We start from the raw sequence: 15,715 nt of genomic DNA, 5'->3' as shown, positions 1-15,715 counted from the left end.
CACACTGGCCAGCCCAGCCCTGTGCTCCCATCATGCTTCTTCCCCTTCGGGGCGGGCCCATGACCCCAAGGGTGATACCAGAGTGGCCCCTTTGGTCGATCTGCTTCCTCCTGGCTAATGTGACAAATTGATCTATTGTACGATTGAGGCGCGCTGTTTCACGTATTTGTGTGTGAGTCCGTGAAAAGGGAGGTAAGCTTTGGGGGTACGGAGCATGCCCCTGAGCCCAAGGTGGGACGAGAGTGGCCCCTTTCATCGATCTGCTTCCTCCTGGCTAGCATGCCCCTGAGCCCAAGGTCATACCAGAGTGGCCCCTTTCATTTTTTCCACTGGCTTCCGCCTTCCTTATTTCCAATGACTTGTCTGCTCATGCACCTGTCACTGGTCCATGGGGTTGCGAATCAGAAGGGATGGGGTTTGTGGTCAAAAACACTCACGGTCTGCTTCCTCCTGGCTAATGTGCCAAATTGATCTATTGGTCAATTGAGGCGCACTGTTTCACGTTTTTGTGTGTGAATACGTGAAAAGACCCCCACAAACCCCCATGCCCAGTGCTCTCCCACAGACCACTCCGAACCCCCCCAGATCCTCTCACTGCCCAGTGCCCCCTAGCTGTAGACCCCCCACAGCCCTCCCACAACTGCACAGTGCCCTGCCCCTCCCCGCCCAGAGCCCCCCCACAGATTCCCTCACTGCCCAGTGCCCCCCACCGCCCCACTGCCACAACTGCACAGTGCTCCACCCAGACCCCTGCACACTTCCCAGTGCCCCAACACACACAGATCTCCCCACCCCCCACTGCACTGCACCCCCCCAGACCCACTAGAGACCTACTCTCCCACACCCTAACCCCCAGCCACAATACCCGGCCCTGATGGGAGGTGATTGTGTCTGCCAGGCTGAGCCGGCAGCGCAGCCAGAGCTTGTCCTGGGGCAGGATAACTCCGGCCCTTGGGGGTGCAATCAGCCAGGCTGGAGCAGGAGCAGGGCCTACCCGGGCCAGGCTCCCTCAGGACCCACATGCCTGGCAGGACCCAGCTGAGCCTCCCACACTGCCCCCCTCCCCCAGCCGTCCTCTGGGACTGGCTGAGACTGGCCCAGCCTCTGCACCAATCCCAGGTGGCTCTTTCCCTGGGGAGGCAGGTGGGGCCCCACAGGTCCCAGGCAGTGGAGACAGCTCAGAGCTGGAGCAGTGCTGGGGAGTGGGGCATATCCCTGGGACATGACTCCTGAGATCCCACCCACAGCCATTGGCCCCGTGGCCAGCAGCCCTGCTGGGCCCACATGGTGGCCCCCAGCTGCTGGGTGATGAGCCCCCTACAGCAGCGGCATAGCCAGGTTCTAACATCAGGGATTTCTTGTATTATGTATAGTGAGTGTATTATATAAAAAACAGGTAGTAGGGTTTACAATGTTCTAACAAGAGATTATGCTATTATCATTATCCAGTCAACTTGCACACCACTATTTTGAATTAGTGATAATTCACAGAGAGAGAAAGAAGAAAGCTGAATTTAGAGAATAATTATTAACCAGATTCTTGGTTATTCACTCCAGTCCATAGCACACAGCACCATAAACCCAGTAGAATCTGGCCAAGAGAATATTCACCTCAAATTGTCATCTGCTACACTCCCCCCCCCCCCGGCCCATTCCCAGTAACCACTATTCAGCAGGTCCGCCCAGAGGAATGTATTTCACTGGTTATTTTTTACATTTCCAAATACATGTTACTAGAGTATTGCAACTTTTTTTTATGGAAAGGGCCCCAAAAATTGCTTTGTATATGATGCAAATTGGAAGAGTAAAGTCAAAAAAATCCCTTTTCACGGATTCACACAAAAAAAAGTGAAACAGCATGCCTCAATCATGCAATAGATCAATTTGGCACATTAGCCAGGAGGAAGCACAGTGTGAGTGTTTTCAACCACAAACTCCATTCCTCCTGTTTTGCAACCATCCCCCAGAGGAAGCAGACCGAGAGTGTTTTCCACCACAACCCCATCCCTCCCGTTTTGCAACCATCCCCCCAGAGGAAGCAGACCGGGAGTGTTTTCCACCACAACCCCATCCCTCCCGTTTTGCAACCATCCCCCAGAGGAAGCAGACCGGGTGTGTTTTCCACCACAACCCCATCCCTCCCGTTTTGCAACCATCCCCCCAGAGGAAGCAGACCGGGAGTGTTTTGAACCACAAACCCCATCCCTCCCGTTTTGCAACCATCCCTGGACCAGTGACAGGTGCATGAGCAGCCCAGTCATTGGAACTAAGCAAGGAGAAGCCAGTGGAAAAAATGAAAAGGGGCCACTGTGGTCTGACCTTGGGCTCAGGGGCATGCTCCGTTCCCCCAAACCTTACCTCTCTTTTCACGGATTCACACACAAAAAAGTGAAACAGCATGTCTCAATCATGCAATAGATCAATTTGGCACATTAGCCAGGAGGAAGCAGAGTGTGAGTGTTTTCGACCACAAACCCCATCCCTCCCGTTTTGCAACCATCCCCCCCCAGAGGAAGCAGACCGTGACTGTTTTCGACCACAAACCCCATCCCTCCCGTTTTGCAACCATCCCCCAGAGGAAGCAGAGTGTGAGTGTTTTCCACCACAAACCCCATCCCTCCCGTTTTGCAACCATCCCCCAGAGGAAGCAGACCGGGAGTGTTTTCCACCACAACCCCATCCCTCCCGTTTCGCAACCATCCCCCCAGAGGAAGCAGACCGGGAGTGTTTTCCACCACAACCCCATCCCTCCCGTTTTGCAACCATCCCCCAGAGGAAGCAGACCGGGTGTGTTTTCCACCACAACCCCATCCCTCCCGTTTTGCAACCATCCCCCCAGAGGAAGCAGACCGGGAGTGTTTTCCACCACAACCCCATCCCTCCCGTTTTGCAACCATCCCTGGACCAGTGACAGGTGCATGAGCAGCCCAGTCATTGGAACTAAGCAAGGAGAAGCCAGTGGAAAAAATGAAAAGGGGCCACTGTGGTCTCAACTTTGGGCTCAGGGGCACGCTCTATACCTACAAACCCTACCTCCCCTTTCACGAATGCAATGAAAGCGGCCACTCCGGTCAGGAAGCAGATCGGGATCGTTTTTGACCACATACCCATCCCCTCCTGATTCGCAACCCCATGGACAGGCGGTAGCAAGTTAACAAACAGTTTACCAAACTGCTATGCTGTGTGGCAGAAACCGCTCCCAGTAGCAAAAGGGGAGGGCAGCACTTTGTGCTGATACACTGCTAGTGCTGCGAAAGGGGGCTGGAGGGCTGCTTTCTCTGCTAAGCACAGATTTTATTGCTGCTGCCTCTCCTGTGACCCGGGAGTCCACCTGGCTGAGCAGGAGACTGAGACAAACTGTGGGGTCCCCTCAAACTGGAGTGATGGGTAAAGCTCCCCCAGATTTCAGCACTGACAGGGACATGCTGGCTCCATCATCCACAGCAGGTCTGAAAGGAGTGAGTGAGGCAGGGCCTGGTGTTAATGAACAGTGCAGTAGGGGATCCTGTCATTAGAGACTGCACCATAACGCACGCCCATGTGGGGCAGAATTAACACTGTCCGGCACCTTGATTTTGGCCTAACTCTGAGCGCTTGACTGAGCAACCTTAATGACCTTCTTCAGCATTCACGTCGCACTCCCCATCAGGACCCGGCCCAGGCCCAGGAAGCTAATGATCCAACCAGCGCACCAAATTCGGTGATGAATCCTGGTCACATGGTGCATATACTAAGAAGAATGTAGCGTTTTGTGCGCCGTATGGATATAAATCCTCTCTGATCCAGTTCTTCTATATAATTATCTAACTTGCAGAGCTAATCCCCTCCAACATTGCCCCTGCGCCTTCTAATCATCAAATATTGCCATGACATCTACGGTGACCATACGTCCCGTTTTGGCTGGGACAGTCCCCTTATTAAGCCCTGTCCTGGCCATCCCAACTATTTTGGCAAAAGTGGGCATTTGTCCCATTTGCTCTTGTCAATTTCATCAATCGGCAAGAGCAAACGGGACAAATACCCAGATTTGTCAAGAAAGTGGGGTGCACAGGAACATGTAGGGGGATGAGCAAAGATGCCATCCGCGGGCAGGGGGGCAGGCAGGGCTCAGGTGAGCAGCAACGCCAGTCCCTTGTGGGGAGGGCTCAGGCCAGCCCTGCGTGAGTTGGGGAGGGAGCCTCAAACTAGCCCCTCATGGTGTCCCATTTTCCCTTCAGGAAATATGGTCACCCATGTGGTATCAGAGCCCCACAAATACAAATAAAATAGGTTACTCTGTTGAGTTTGTGAAATATTTCTGGGGCTGGGGGGAGAGGGTCGAGGGGCTGCACTGTGGGAACTCGTTGCTGAAATTATCCCACATTCCATGAGGAATTGCCAATTTCAAGACATTGGGTGCATGTGGGCTTGAGAGCAGCCAGAAGAGTCATCGTTTAACCAGATTCTCTCCCTTAATTATAACATAGCTGGTTCACACCCCCACCATCCCCATCCCAGACAGACCTTCCCAACTAGGCCTCTTGCACACCCAGTCCACCCCCTCCAATTCTCCACCCTCACCCCCTACGCAGGGGTGACATGTACCTTACCTTGCAATTCCTCATCTTCAGACATTACAGTTTAGCCACTCTCTGCTTTCTGGAAGGTGCTACTTTTAGCTGCCCCTCTAATCACAGGTGCATAGCAGTGTTGCAAAAAATGCCATCTTGTCCGGCTCAGGCAGGCTCTTTTTAAACAGAGGGCAAAAAGAGAAAGATAGGAAAGGGAAGGAAAAGGATACAGGAGGGACAGGGCGGCAGCAGGAACTCATTTCCCATCCGAAGTGCAGCTCAGAACCTAGCCGAAGACAGGGGAGATGGTGATGTCATTGGTTCCCTCTCTCTGGTCCGGTCATGATGCCTTTCAGGATCAGGACCATGAAGGTCCAATAGTGTCATAATGGATCTCGAGGTCCTAGTTGTGTGGGGGGGCGGGGGTGCGGGGGGAGTGGCTGCCACGATGGTAGAGCTCATGTCTTCCAGTTCACCTGTCTCTATATTTTGAATCCCCCCCCATAAAATCTCTCTTTAAGAACCCCCAAAGGGTGTGATGGGTGGAATAGCCCATCCCCTCTGTCATAGGGTGACTGGCAAAAAAGGGAGCAAGGTCCAGTGCAGAGCCTCATTTGGCCATAAGGGGTGCTACAGAGAATAGGCATGTCCATTTCCATATGGCGTAGACTGCAGGACTGAGAGGCTCCTCTCATCGAGGAGGGAAGAGAGACCAAGTTGGAGCATAGGGCAGGAGCACTGACCACTGGAGTTCCAGCTCCAATTGCTGGGAATTCCCAGGCTTCCACAGCAACATGCTGAGGAGATCCAACAACAGGAAGAGATCGGCCACCCCAGAGGCAGAAAGAGAGAGGCCTGGAGGTATGTATGCATCGTGATGGTAAGTTCTGCCCACTGCACAGGACCCTATAGAAATGGGGAAGGCCCAGACTCTTAAAGATACTGTGCTAAGGGGTGATGGGCCCCCTTCTATTATGGGACTGAAACAAAGGATGTGGGGACCCCGTTTGGACAAAGGAAGAATAAGGCCCTGGGGGTAGCATGTTTTGGTTGTGGGAAAATGAGGCACATAAAAAGCCACCCCCCCCCCCCCCCAAAATCTCAAACTTTAGGAAGTGGGATTATTGCTCTGGGGAAGCCAGGCTTCAAAGCGTTTGGGAACTTGGACAGCCAAGGAAACAGGTCCCAAATTTAACATAAGAACAGCCACACTGGGTCAGACCAATGGTCCATCTAGCCCAGTATCCTGTCTTCCGACAGTGGCCACTGCCAGGTGCCCCAGAGGGAATGAACAGAACAGGTAACACTGGTCTACAATTTTTGAGAAGTTGTCTGCTTCAGAGATAAAATGTGCTATTTATTATGTATTTTGATGGGGTGAATTCAAATATGACAATTAAAACAACTGATTGGCTGCGGTTTCTAAGATATTTAAGTTCTTACATTTTATGTCTATGTATATTGTGTAGATAGTAGAGTTTTAATCATGAATTGTAAACCTAGGTCTTTTCATGTGTTTATGGTTGCTTTACATGATAATATTTCACCTGTCCTGTTTATGTAACACTTTAAAAATCAGCAAAAGGATTATATAAATAAAATTTATTATGAAACAAAAGGCAAAAAACTATTATGTACATAGTTTAGTCCTATTCAGTGTCTACTCGACGCTTCTTGGCTTGTCTCTTGTATTCATTAAATGGAGCATCTCTTGTCATTGTCCAGCAATAGTCTGCAAGCATTGATGGGCTCCATTTGCCCTGATAGCATTTCTCCATTGTTGCAATGTCCTTGTGAAATCGCTCGCCGTTCTCGTCACTCACTGCTCCGCAGTTCGGTGGAAAAAAATCTAGATGAGAGTGCAAAAAATGTATCTTTAGTGACATGTTGCAACCACGGCTTTTGTATGCCTTGAGGAGGTTTTCCACCAACAACCTGTAGTTGTCTGCCTTGTTGTTTCCGAGAAAATTTATTGGCACTAACTGGAAGGCTTTCCATGCCGTCTTTTCCTTGCCACGCAGTGCATGGTCAAATGCATCATCTCGAAGAAGTTCACGTATCTGAGGACCAACAAAGACACCTTCCTTTATCTTAGCTTCACTTAACCTTGGAAATTTTCCACGGAGGTACTTGAAAGCTGCTTGTGTTTTGTCAATGGCCTTGACAAAGTTCTTCATCAGACCCAGCTTGATCTGTAAGGGTGGTATGATCAGTGTCGGTCCACCTACCCGCTAGGGGGCGGTGGGGAGCTACGACATCACTGGCCGGCCTGGGTTACGCCTCTGCCACTGGGGAATTAGCAGCGGGAAGGATGCCAGCCAGTGTCGGTAGCGTGCCCCTCAGGCAGGGGAGCGCCGGCAAAGGTCCCGGCATGGGTCGGCCAGGTAGGGGAACGCAGGCCTACCCTACATCACTGCGCTCCAGCCCAGGGCCCTGACAGTGGCAGAACGAAGGTCCCGCCACTGGGTCAGCGGGGTCCTCCCGCTACATAGACTCACCACTGTGCAGCTCTGTCCCTGGGCTACTTCCTACCCGATTGCTCGTCCGAATCCCTCTGGTCCCGCCAGTGCGTCAGGGTAGTCCGCTGTTGGCAGCTCCAGCTCCCCCTCAGGCTCAGGCTCCTCCAGCTCCTCCCAGTCCTCGGCTGCTGGCAGCTCCTGCTCCCCCTCCGGCTCCTCCAGTCCCTCTGGGTACTTGGCAGCGGGCAGTCCTGGCAGCCCCAGTCCTTCCTCCAGGTGAGGTTCCCACTGGTCCAGGGCCTCCCCTGGCGTGGCAGCAGGGTCTGAAGGGAGCAGCCCGCGGTCTGCGTCTGCCTCCCTCCCTGGTGCTGCCCTGACTGAGCTAAGGGCCCCGCCCTTTATACTTCCTGTTCCACCCCTCCCCTTCTGGGGGGTGGAGCGAGCTTGGCCTGGCCCCACCCACTCAGGCTGAGAGAGCGGCCCTTTACACTCAGGTTCAGAGGGCAGCCACCCTGGCTCCCTACAGGTGGTAACAAAATCTTCCTTGATTCAACAAGTGGTGGATGCTGAACACTTTTCCTCCCAAGCTCCAATGACTGTCGGAGTGGCCAATCTTTCTTGATGTAGTGGGAATCTCTTGCACGACTATCCCATTCGCAGAAAAAACAGCAGTACTTTGTGTGTCCAGTCTGCAGACCAAGCAAGAGAGCAACAACCAACAAATCGCCACAAAGCTGCCACTGATGTTGGTTATAGTTTATGCACCTCAAAAGTTGTTTCATGTTGTCATAGGTTTCCTTCATATGGACTGCATGACCAACTGCAATTGATGGCAAAACATTGCCGTTATGCAGTAAAACAGCTTTAAGACTCATCTTCGATGAATCAATGAACAGTCTCCACTCATCTGGATCGTGAACAATGTTGAGGGCTGCCATCACACCATCGATGTTGTTGCAGGCTACAAGATCACCTTCCATGAAGAAGAATGGGACAAGATCCTTTTGACGGTCATGGAACATGGAAACCCTAACATCACCTGCCAGGAGATTCCACTGCTGTAGTCTGGAGCCCAACAGCTCTGCTTTACTCTTGGGTAGTTCCAAATCCCTGACAAGGTCATTCAGTTCACCTTGTGTTATGAGGTGTGGTTCAGAGGAGGAAGATGGGAGAAAATATGGGTCCTGTGACATTGATGGTTCAGGACCAGAAGTTTCATCCTCTTCCTCGTCTGACTCAAATGAGAATGATTCTGGTGCATCAGGAACCGGCAGTCCTTCTCCGTGGGGTACTGGGCGTATATCTGATGGAATGTTTGGATAATGCACAGTCCACTTTTTCTTCTTTGACACACCTTTCCCAACTGGAGGCACCATGCAGAAGTAACAATTGCTGGTATGATCTGTTGGCTCTCTCCAAATCATTGGCACTGCAAAAGGCATAGATTTCCTTTTCCTGTTCAACCACTGGCGAAGATTTGTTGCACAAGTGTTGCAGCATATGTGTGGGGCCCACCTCTTGTCCTGATCTCCAATTTTGCAGCCAAAATAAAGGTGATAGGCTTTCTTAACCATAGTGGTTATACTGCGCTTTTGTGATGCAAAAGTCACTTCACCACAAACATAGCAGAAGTTATCTGCACTGTTCACACAAGTACGAGGCATCTCTGCTCACTTTGGCTAAACAGAAATGTGTCCCTTTGCAAAATCAAACACTGACAAATAAGAGAGCATGACACTGTATGATTTCTAGAGCCGATATAGGGCAATTTGTTCAGCAGAGTGATGTAAGCTTTGTTATGATTGCATCATTCATGACTTCTAGGAATAACATGATGCAATTCATATCATGTATGATGCAATACTAACTTCAGATTGCATCATTCATTGTTTTGCCTAAAAAGCAAGTACTGTCCAAACCCAGTCATAGATTTATTCATAGATCCAGTCAAAGATGTATTTTAGTCATTTCTGGTTTAAATTGAGATCCCTTCCCTTTATAACTCACTTATCCTCCGCCATTCCCAAGTCAAGGGTCGTATATACTGACCCAATAGCATGTCTTGAAAACTAGAGCCAATCAACAATTTTAAGCATCATTTTCGTTCTCAGTGACCCAGAATTAGTAAAGTTTGGCTACATTTATTTCAGAAGCATTTTGGCTGTAGAGCAGTGTAATCATCGAGTGATCCATCCCCTGTCACCCATTCCCAGCTTCTGCCAAACACTGGCTAGAGAATTTAGAGGTGGGAGGTCAGTCAGGGGTTTCAAACATCGCTTTTGCTGAGGGAGAGGCCCCAGACTCTAGTCTCACCTGGGAGGGGGTGGGGGAGGGAGAACTTGGGGAATGTACGTAATTTCTACAGGAACCAAAGCAGACCCTGGGGTCTGAAATGATTACACTGGAGAAGAGCCCACTGAGATGCTCTGAACAAGACCAGGATTCCCTAACCCATGTCAGAAAATGGGTGGAACTTGTTTCACAGGTTCTGAAAGCTCAAGTATATGCCAATAACCAAATCCCTGATATGAGCACCAACCACCTTGGCAAACTACAGGTGAGATGAAGCCTCTCTGGCAGAAATGGACGATGGGAAAAAACTTCTCAGCTCACCTCAGTTTCAACACTGTGTAGAGCTGACAGGCCGCTGACTCCCAGTATCCTCCATCCCTATGTTTCTCCTTCCTCTCCCCTTGGCCTCAGAGGAGTCTTCCTCTCAAAAACTACCAGTTCAATTTCTTTGATGTGTTCTGGAAATACTTTTCCACTCCCGGAGTGTTCACTTGAATATTTTTAGAATGGAAGAAATTTTCTACTTGAAGACAGAAGAGGGAGGGGCTGAAAGCCGGATCCCGGTTGCATTGTCAATGATGGACAGAGACATAGAAAAGGAAACAAGAAGATGCTGTAGAGCTGTTTGCCCCTTGTGAATTGATTTTCTCAACAACAACAACAAAAAATTTTTTTTTAAAACATAACCCACTCTGCTTGCTCTGTCTTTATCCAAAACTTGAGGGTTTGGGGAGCAAGGAGAAAAAAATAACTTGTTGGGGAAAAAACATTTGTATGAAGTCACTGAATAAAATTAACAGAAACAAAAATGACATTTAATGAGAGTGAAGGTTCCGGTAGGACTCACTTGCCCACCCAAAACCTTAGAACACGAGAAGAAGGGAAAAGACTTGTCACACTGATTACAGCATCTTGGATCATATGCACCCATGCTTCATGAGGCCTTCACTTCCATCTCTAACAGGAACCCAAAAGTAACATGCATCCAACTTCATCCCACTCACGCTGTAACACAAAACCCGACCGGTGAACTAGTACTAGGCTTCTTTCATTGGCCAGTGTCAGAAGACAGGATACTGGGCTAGATGGACCTTTGGACTGACACAGTATGGCCAATCTTACGTACCCCGCAGTATCAACGGTTCAGCACATCCCATTTCCCATAGCCCGTGCGTTTGGGAATCAATCTGCTTTGACAGCGTGCAGGTCACTGCAGAGATTTTGTGTCAGAGCGTGAGTTGGACGGCAGAGTGGGGGCATGTTGTTTTTCAATCTCTGTTGGAGAAGGAAAACTTTTAGACTCTAGGTCAGTTATTCCCCCACCTCCCATCCCAATCTCCAAGTAACCCACCCACCAGCACCCAAGATACCTCTCCCGTTGGCTGGGCCCATCCGGCAACAACCCAATTTCAAAATACTCCATTCACCTCCCGTGCTCCAGCATCCACCATCCTGCCTCATGGGTCCCAAGTCTCTCAATGCCCCAGCACCCATCCTCAGCCACCTATAGATCTCACAATCCCCAGATGAGTGAGTGGAGCAGAACTATGAGAAAAAACACTGTGACCATCTATCCCGTGTGGATTTTCTGATGCCTTATGAGGTGGGAGCTCTGACGGAAGCTTTTCCCACACTCGGGGCATTTATAGGGTTTTTCTCCCGTATGGATCCTCTGATGTGTTTTAAGAAGTGAGTTCGACTGGAAGCTTTTCCCGCACTCACTACATTTAAAAGGTCTCTCCTCAGTGTGGCTTTTCTGGTGTCTAATAAGGCCTGAGGTCACACTGAATCGTTCCCCACAGTCAGGGCATTTATGGGGCCTGTCTTCTGAGTGGATTCGCCGGTGTCTCCGGAGGGTTGAGCTGTCATTGTACCTTTTCCCGCAGTCCAGGCATTTAAAGGGTTTCTCTCCTGTATGGATTCTCTGATGTTTCATAAGGGCTGAGCAATGACTGAAACTTTTCCCGCACTCGGGGCACTTATAGGGTTTCTCTCCTGTGTGGATTCTCTGGTGTTTAACAAGGGCTGAATTCAAACTAAAGTTTTTCCCACAGTCGGGGCATTTATAAGGTGCTGCTGCCGTATTAGTTACCTGATGTGTAACAGGCGCTGGCCTTCGTTTCTCTCCAGTGTGCATTCTCTTGTGTTTAATAAGGCCTGAGCAGTCACTGAAGCTTTCCCCACAGACCAGGCATTTATAGGGTCTCTCTCCAGTATGGCTCCTCTGATGTCTGGTAAGGTGGGAGCTCAGACGAAAGCTATTCCCGCAATCAAAGCATTTATAGGGCTTTTCTCCTGTGTGGATTCTCTGATGTGCTGTGAGGTCTGAGCTCACACTGAAGCTTTTCCCGCAGTCAGAGCATTTATAGGGCTTCTCTCCAGTGTGGACTCTCTGATGTACAATCAGGATCGATCTCCGATTGAAGCTTTTCCCACACACAGGGCACTTAAAGGGTCTCTCTCCCGTGTGGATTCTCTGATGCACAAGGAGGTCTCTACTTACACTAAAGTTTTTCCCACAGTCGGGGCATTTGTAAGGGTTGTCCACCATGTGGGTGGCCTCGTGTGCAAGAAGATAAGAGCTCACTCGGAATTTTTTCCCACATTTGAGGCACTCATAGGGTTTCTCTCCTGTATGGATTTTCCGATGGGTACAAAGGGTCGAGCTCAGACGGAAGCTTTTCCCGCAGTCGGGGCACTTATATGGTTTCTCTCCTGTGTGGATTCTTTTATGTTTAATAAGGGTTGATCTCACAGTGAAGCTTTTCCCACATTCGGGGCATTTATAGGGCTTCTCTCCAGTGTGAATTCTCTGATGCGTAATAAGAAATGACCTCCGATTGAAGATTTTCCCACACTCAAGACAGTTATAGGGTTTCTCTCCCATGTGGATTCTCTGATGGACTTTTATACTTTTAGATTTCCTGAGAGCTCTGCCTGTGGTACTGGCTTTACCATATGACTCCTCTATGGGAATTTTCCCCAGATCTTTTGAACTGCATTGACTCTCGTAGGTAGTCACCTTCTCGGGACTTGGAGAAATGCTCCCTTCGGATCTTCCCAATAGCCTCCCATCTGCTTCCGCTTCCCGCAGGCAATTCTCCTCCTTTATCTTCACTATCCTATCCTCTGCTGGAATAAAGAGGGAAAATTGAGACCTGAGCCAGTGCTTGTGCTGGGAAGTAAAGAATCATCTGAAAGGGGCAATGACAGAAATAAATAATTATATGATCTGAAATAAGGGGCCAAATCCCCCAAAGCAGGGGGACCAGTTCTGCTTCTGCATGGCAGCTGAGCACTGAGAAAGAAAGGGGATGAAGGGGGGGAGAGGTATATTCATGTGTCAGTCAGGGTGCGAGGGAAGCTGACATCTGCCAGAAGGATGCGACCCCTGATGGGAAACCCCTGACATGGAGAGAAGGGGCAGAACTGGGGCACCTTTTTGAGAATCCCAGCTGTTTCCTTCCCTTACCCATGGTTTCTGAGTTGGTTTAACAAACTCCTCACCTGCGCAGGGTCCTCTCAGGATCTCCCCTTCCTCTTCATCCAAGGGGCCCTGCTCCTCCCCTGGCTCCATCGGAGAGATCTGGAGTAGAAATAGCCCCGGGTTAGATGGAGTGTGGGCTCCCTGCACATGTAGTGAGTTTATTCACTCATGTGTACCCATGTGCGATTTTTACCGATTTTTTAGCCGGGAACAGTTGAGTCATCTTGAAAAGTGAAGAGGTAAAATCAAAATTGTTGTTTTTCTATGAGGGAAATGAAGCTTTAATTCTCTCTCCGGTCACAGACCGATGCCACATTGTGCTGTTGCTTTAGCAATGAGTCCTAGTGGATATGGTACTAGGCAGACCCTCATGAGACCTCTGATCTACACCCAGCTCTGTCATTGACCTGAAAAGCAATATTCCCATCCCCAAGTTTCCAAATATCAGGAGTCAGATCTCAAAAATCATGAGATTTCCTGAGGAAAAAAGTAGAATATGGACCCTGGACTTCAGAAAAGCAGACTTTGACTCCCTCAGGGAACAGATGGGCAGGATCCCCTGGGAGAATAACATGAAGGGCAAAGGGGTCCAGGAGAGCTGGCTGTATTTTAAAGAATCCTTATTGCGGTTGCAGGAACAAACCATCCTGATGTGTAGAAAGAATAGTAAATATGGCAGGCGACCAGCGTGGCTAAACAGTGAAATCCTTGCTGATCTTAAATGCAAAAAAGAAGCTTACAAGAAGTGGAAGATTGGACAAATGACCAGGGAGGAGTATAAAAATATTGCTCAGGCAGGCAGGAGTGAAATCAGGAAGGCCAAATCACACTTGGAGTTGCAGTTAGCAAGAGATGTTAAGAGTAACAAGAAGGGTTTCTTCAGGTATGTTAAAAACAAGAAGAAAATCAAGGGAAGTGTGGGCCCCTTACTGAATGAGGGAGGCAACCTAGTGACCGAGGATGTGGAAAAAGCTAATGTACTCAATGATTTTTTTGCCTCTGTCTTCACTAACAAGGTCAGCTCCCAGATTGCTGCACTGGGCAGTACAGTATGGGGAGAAGGTGGCCAGCCCTCTGTGGAGAAAGAAGTGGTTCGGGACTATTTAGAAAAACTGGACGTGCACAAGTCCATGGAGCCGGATGCGCTGCATCCGAGGGTGCTAAAGGAGTTGGCGGGTGAGATTGCAGAGCCATTAGCCATTATTTTTGAAAACTCATGGCGATCGGGGGAGGTCCCAGATGACTGGAAAAAGGCTAATGTAGTGCCCATCTTTAAAAAAGGGAAGAAGGAGGATCCGGGGAACTACAGGCCAGTCAGCCTCACCTCAGTCCCTGGAAAAATCATGGAGCGGGTCCTCAAGGAATCAATTATGAAACATTTAGAGGAGAGGAAAGTGATCAGGAACAGTCAGCATGGATTCACGAAGGGAAAGTTGTGCCTGACTAACCTAATTGCCTTCTATGATGAGATAACTGGCTCTGTGGATGAGGGGAAAGCAGTGGATGTGTTATTCCTTGACTTTAGCAAAGCTTTTGATACGGTCTCCCACAGTATTCTTACCGCCAAGTTAAAGAAGTATGGGCTGGATGAATGGACTGTAAGGTGGATAGAAAGCTGGCTAGATTGTCGGGCTCAACGGGTAGTGATCAATGGCTCCATGTCTAGTTGGCAGCCGGTTTCAAGCGGAGTGCCCCAAGGGTCGGTCCTGGGGCCGGTTTTGTTTAATATCTTTATTAATGATCTGGAGGATGGTGTGGACTTCACTCTCAGCAAGTTTGCAGATGACACTAAACTAGGAGGCGTGGTAGATACACTAGAGGGTAGGGATCGGATACAGAGGGACCTAGACAAATTAGAGGATTGGGCCAAAAAAAACCTGATGAGGTTCAACAAGGACAAGTGCAGAGTCCTGCACTTAGGACAGAAGAATCCCATGCACTGCTACAGACTAGGGACCGAATGGCTAGGTAGCAGTTCTGCAGAAAAGGACCTAGGGGTCACAGTGGACGAGAAGCTGGATATGAGTCAACAGTGTGCTTTTGTTGCCAAGAAGGCTAACGGCATTTTGGGCTGTATAAGTAGGGGCATTGCCAGCAGATCGAGGGACGTGATCGTTCCCCTTTATTTGACATTGGTGAGGCCTCATCTGGAATACTGTGTCCAGTTTTGGGCCCCACACTACAAGAAGGATGTGGAAAAATTGGAAAGAGTCCAACGGAGGGCAACAAAAATGATTAGGGGTCTGGAGCACATGACTTATGAGGAGAGGCTGAGGGAACTGGGATTGTTTAGTCTCCAGAAGAGAAGAATGAGGGGGGATTTGATAGCAGCCTTCAACTACCTGAAGGGGGGTTCCAAAGAGGATGGAGCTCGGCTGTTCTCAGTGGTGGCAGATGACAGAACAAGGAGCAATGGTCTCAAGTTGCAGTGGGGGAGGTCCAGGTTGGATATTAGGAAAAACTATTTCACTAGGAGGGTGGTGAAACACTGGAATGCGTTACCTAGGGAGGTGGTGGAGTCTCCTTCCTTGGAGGTTTTTAAGGCCTGGCTTGACAAAGCCCTGGCTGGCATGATTTAGTTGGGAATTGGTTCTGCTTTGAGCAGGGGGTTGGACTAGATGACCTCTTGAGGTCCCTTCCAACCCTGATATTCTATGATTCTATGATTTAAAGAAAGAGAACAAACTAATAATAATACATTTTGGGTTCTTTCTTCCAAGTTTGGCAGTCTGTTGGGATCACTTTTTCTGCTACCCTCGTGGCTAGAATTTTATTTTGTTTATTTTTTTTAAATGAAAGCTGAGATTCTCATGTAATTGCAGGGCTCCTTGAACTGGGGCTTTATTAAGTCCCCCCCCCACACACACACACACACTAAATATCATGAGACAAATATCACAAGCTGACAACACACAGACAGGGAGATA

General features: G+C 49.3%; 1 pseudogene; it reads right to left on the bottom strand.

Annotated features, from left to right (window-relative positions):
* The window catches only part of LOC101933783 (zinc finger protein 850-like), a 60,303-nt pseudogene that overhangs the window by 41,433 nt on the left and 3,155 nt on the right, over nt 1-15,715 (bottom strand).

Source organism: Chrysemys picta, chromosome 12, assembly GCF_011386835.1.
Source record: "Chrysemys picta bellii isolate R12L10 chromosome 12, ASM1138683v2, whole genome shotgun sequence".
Taxonomy (NCBI): Eukaryota; Metazoa; Chordata; order Testudines; family Emydidae; genus Chrysemys; species Chrysemys picta.
Note: the sequence above shows the minus strand (reverse complement) of the source record. Positions and strands in the feature narration are given on the sequence as shown.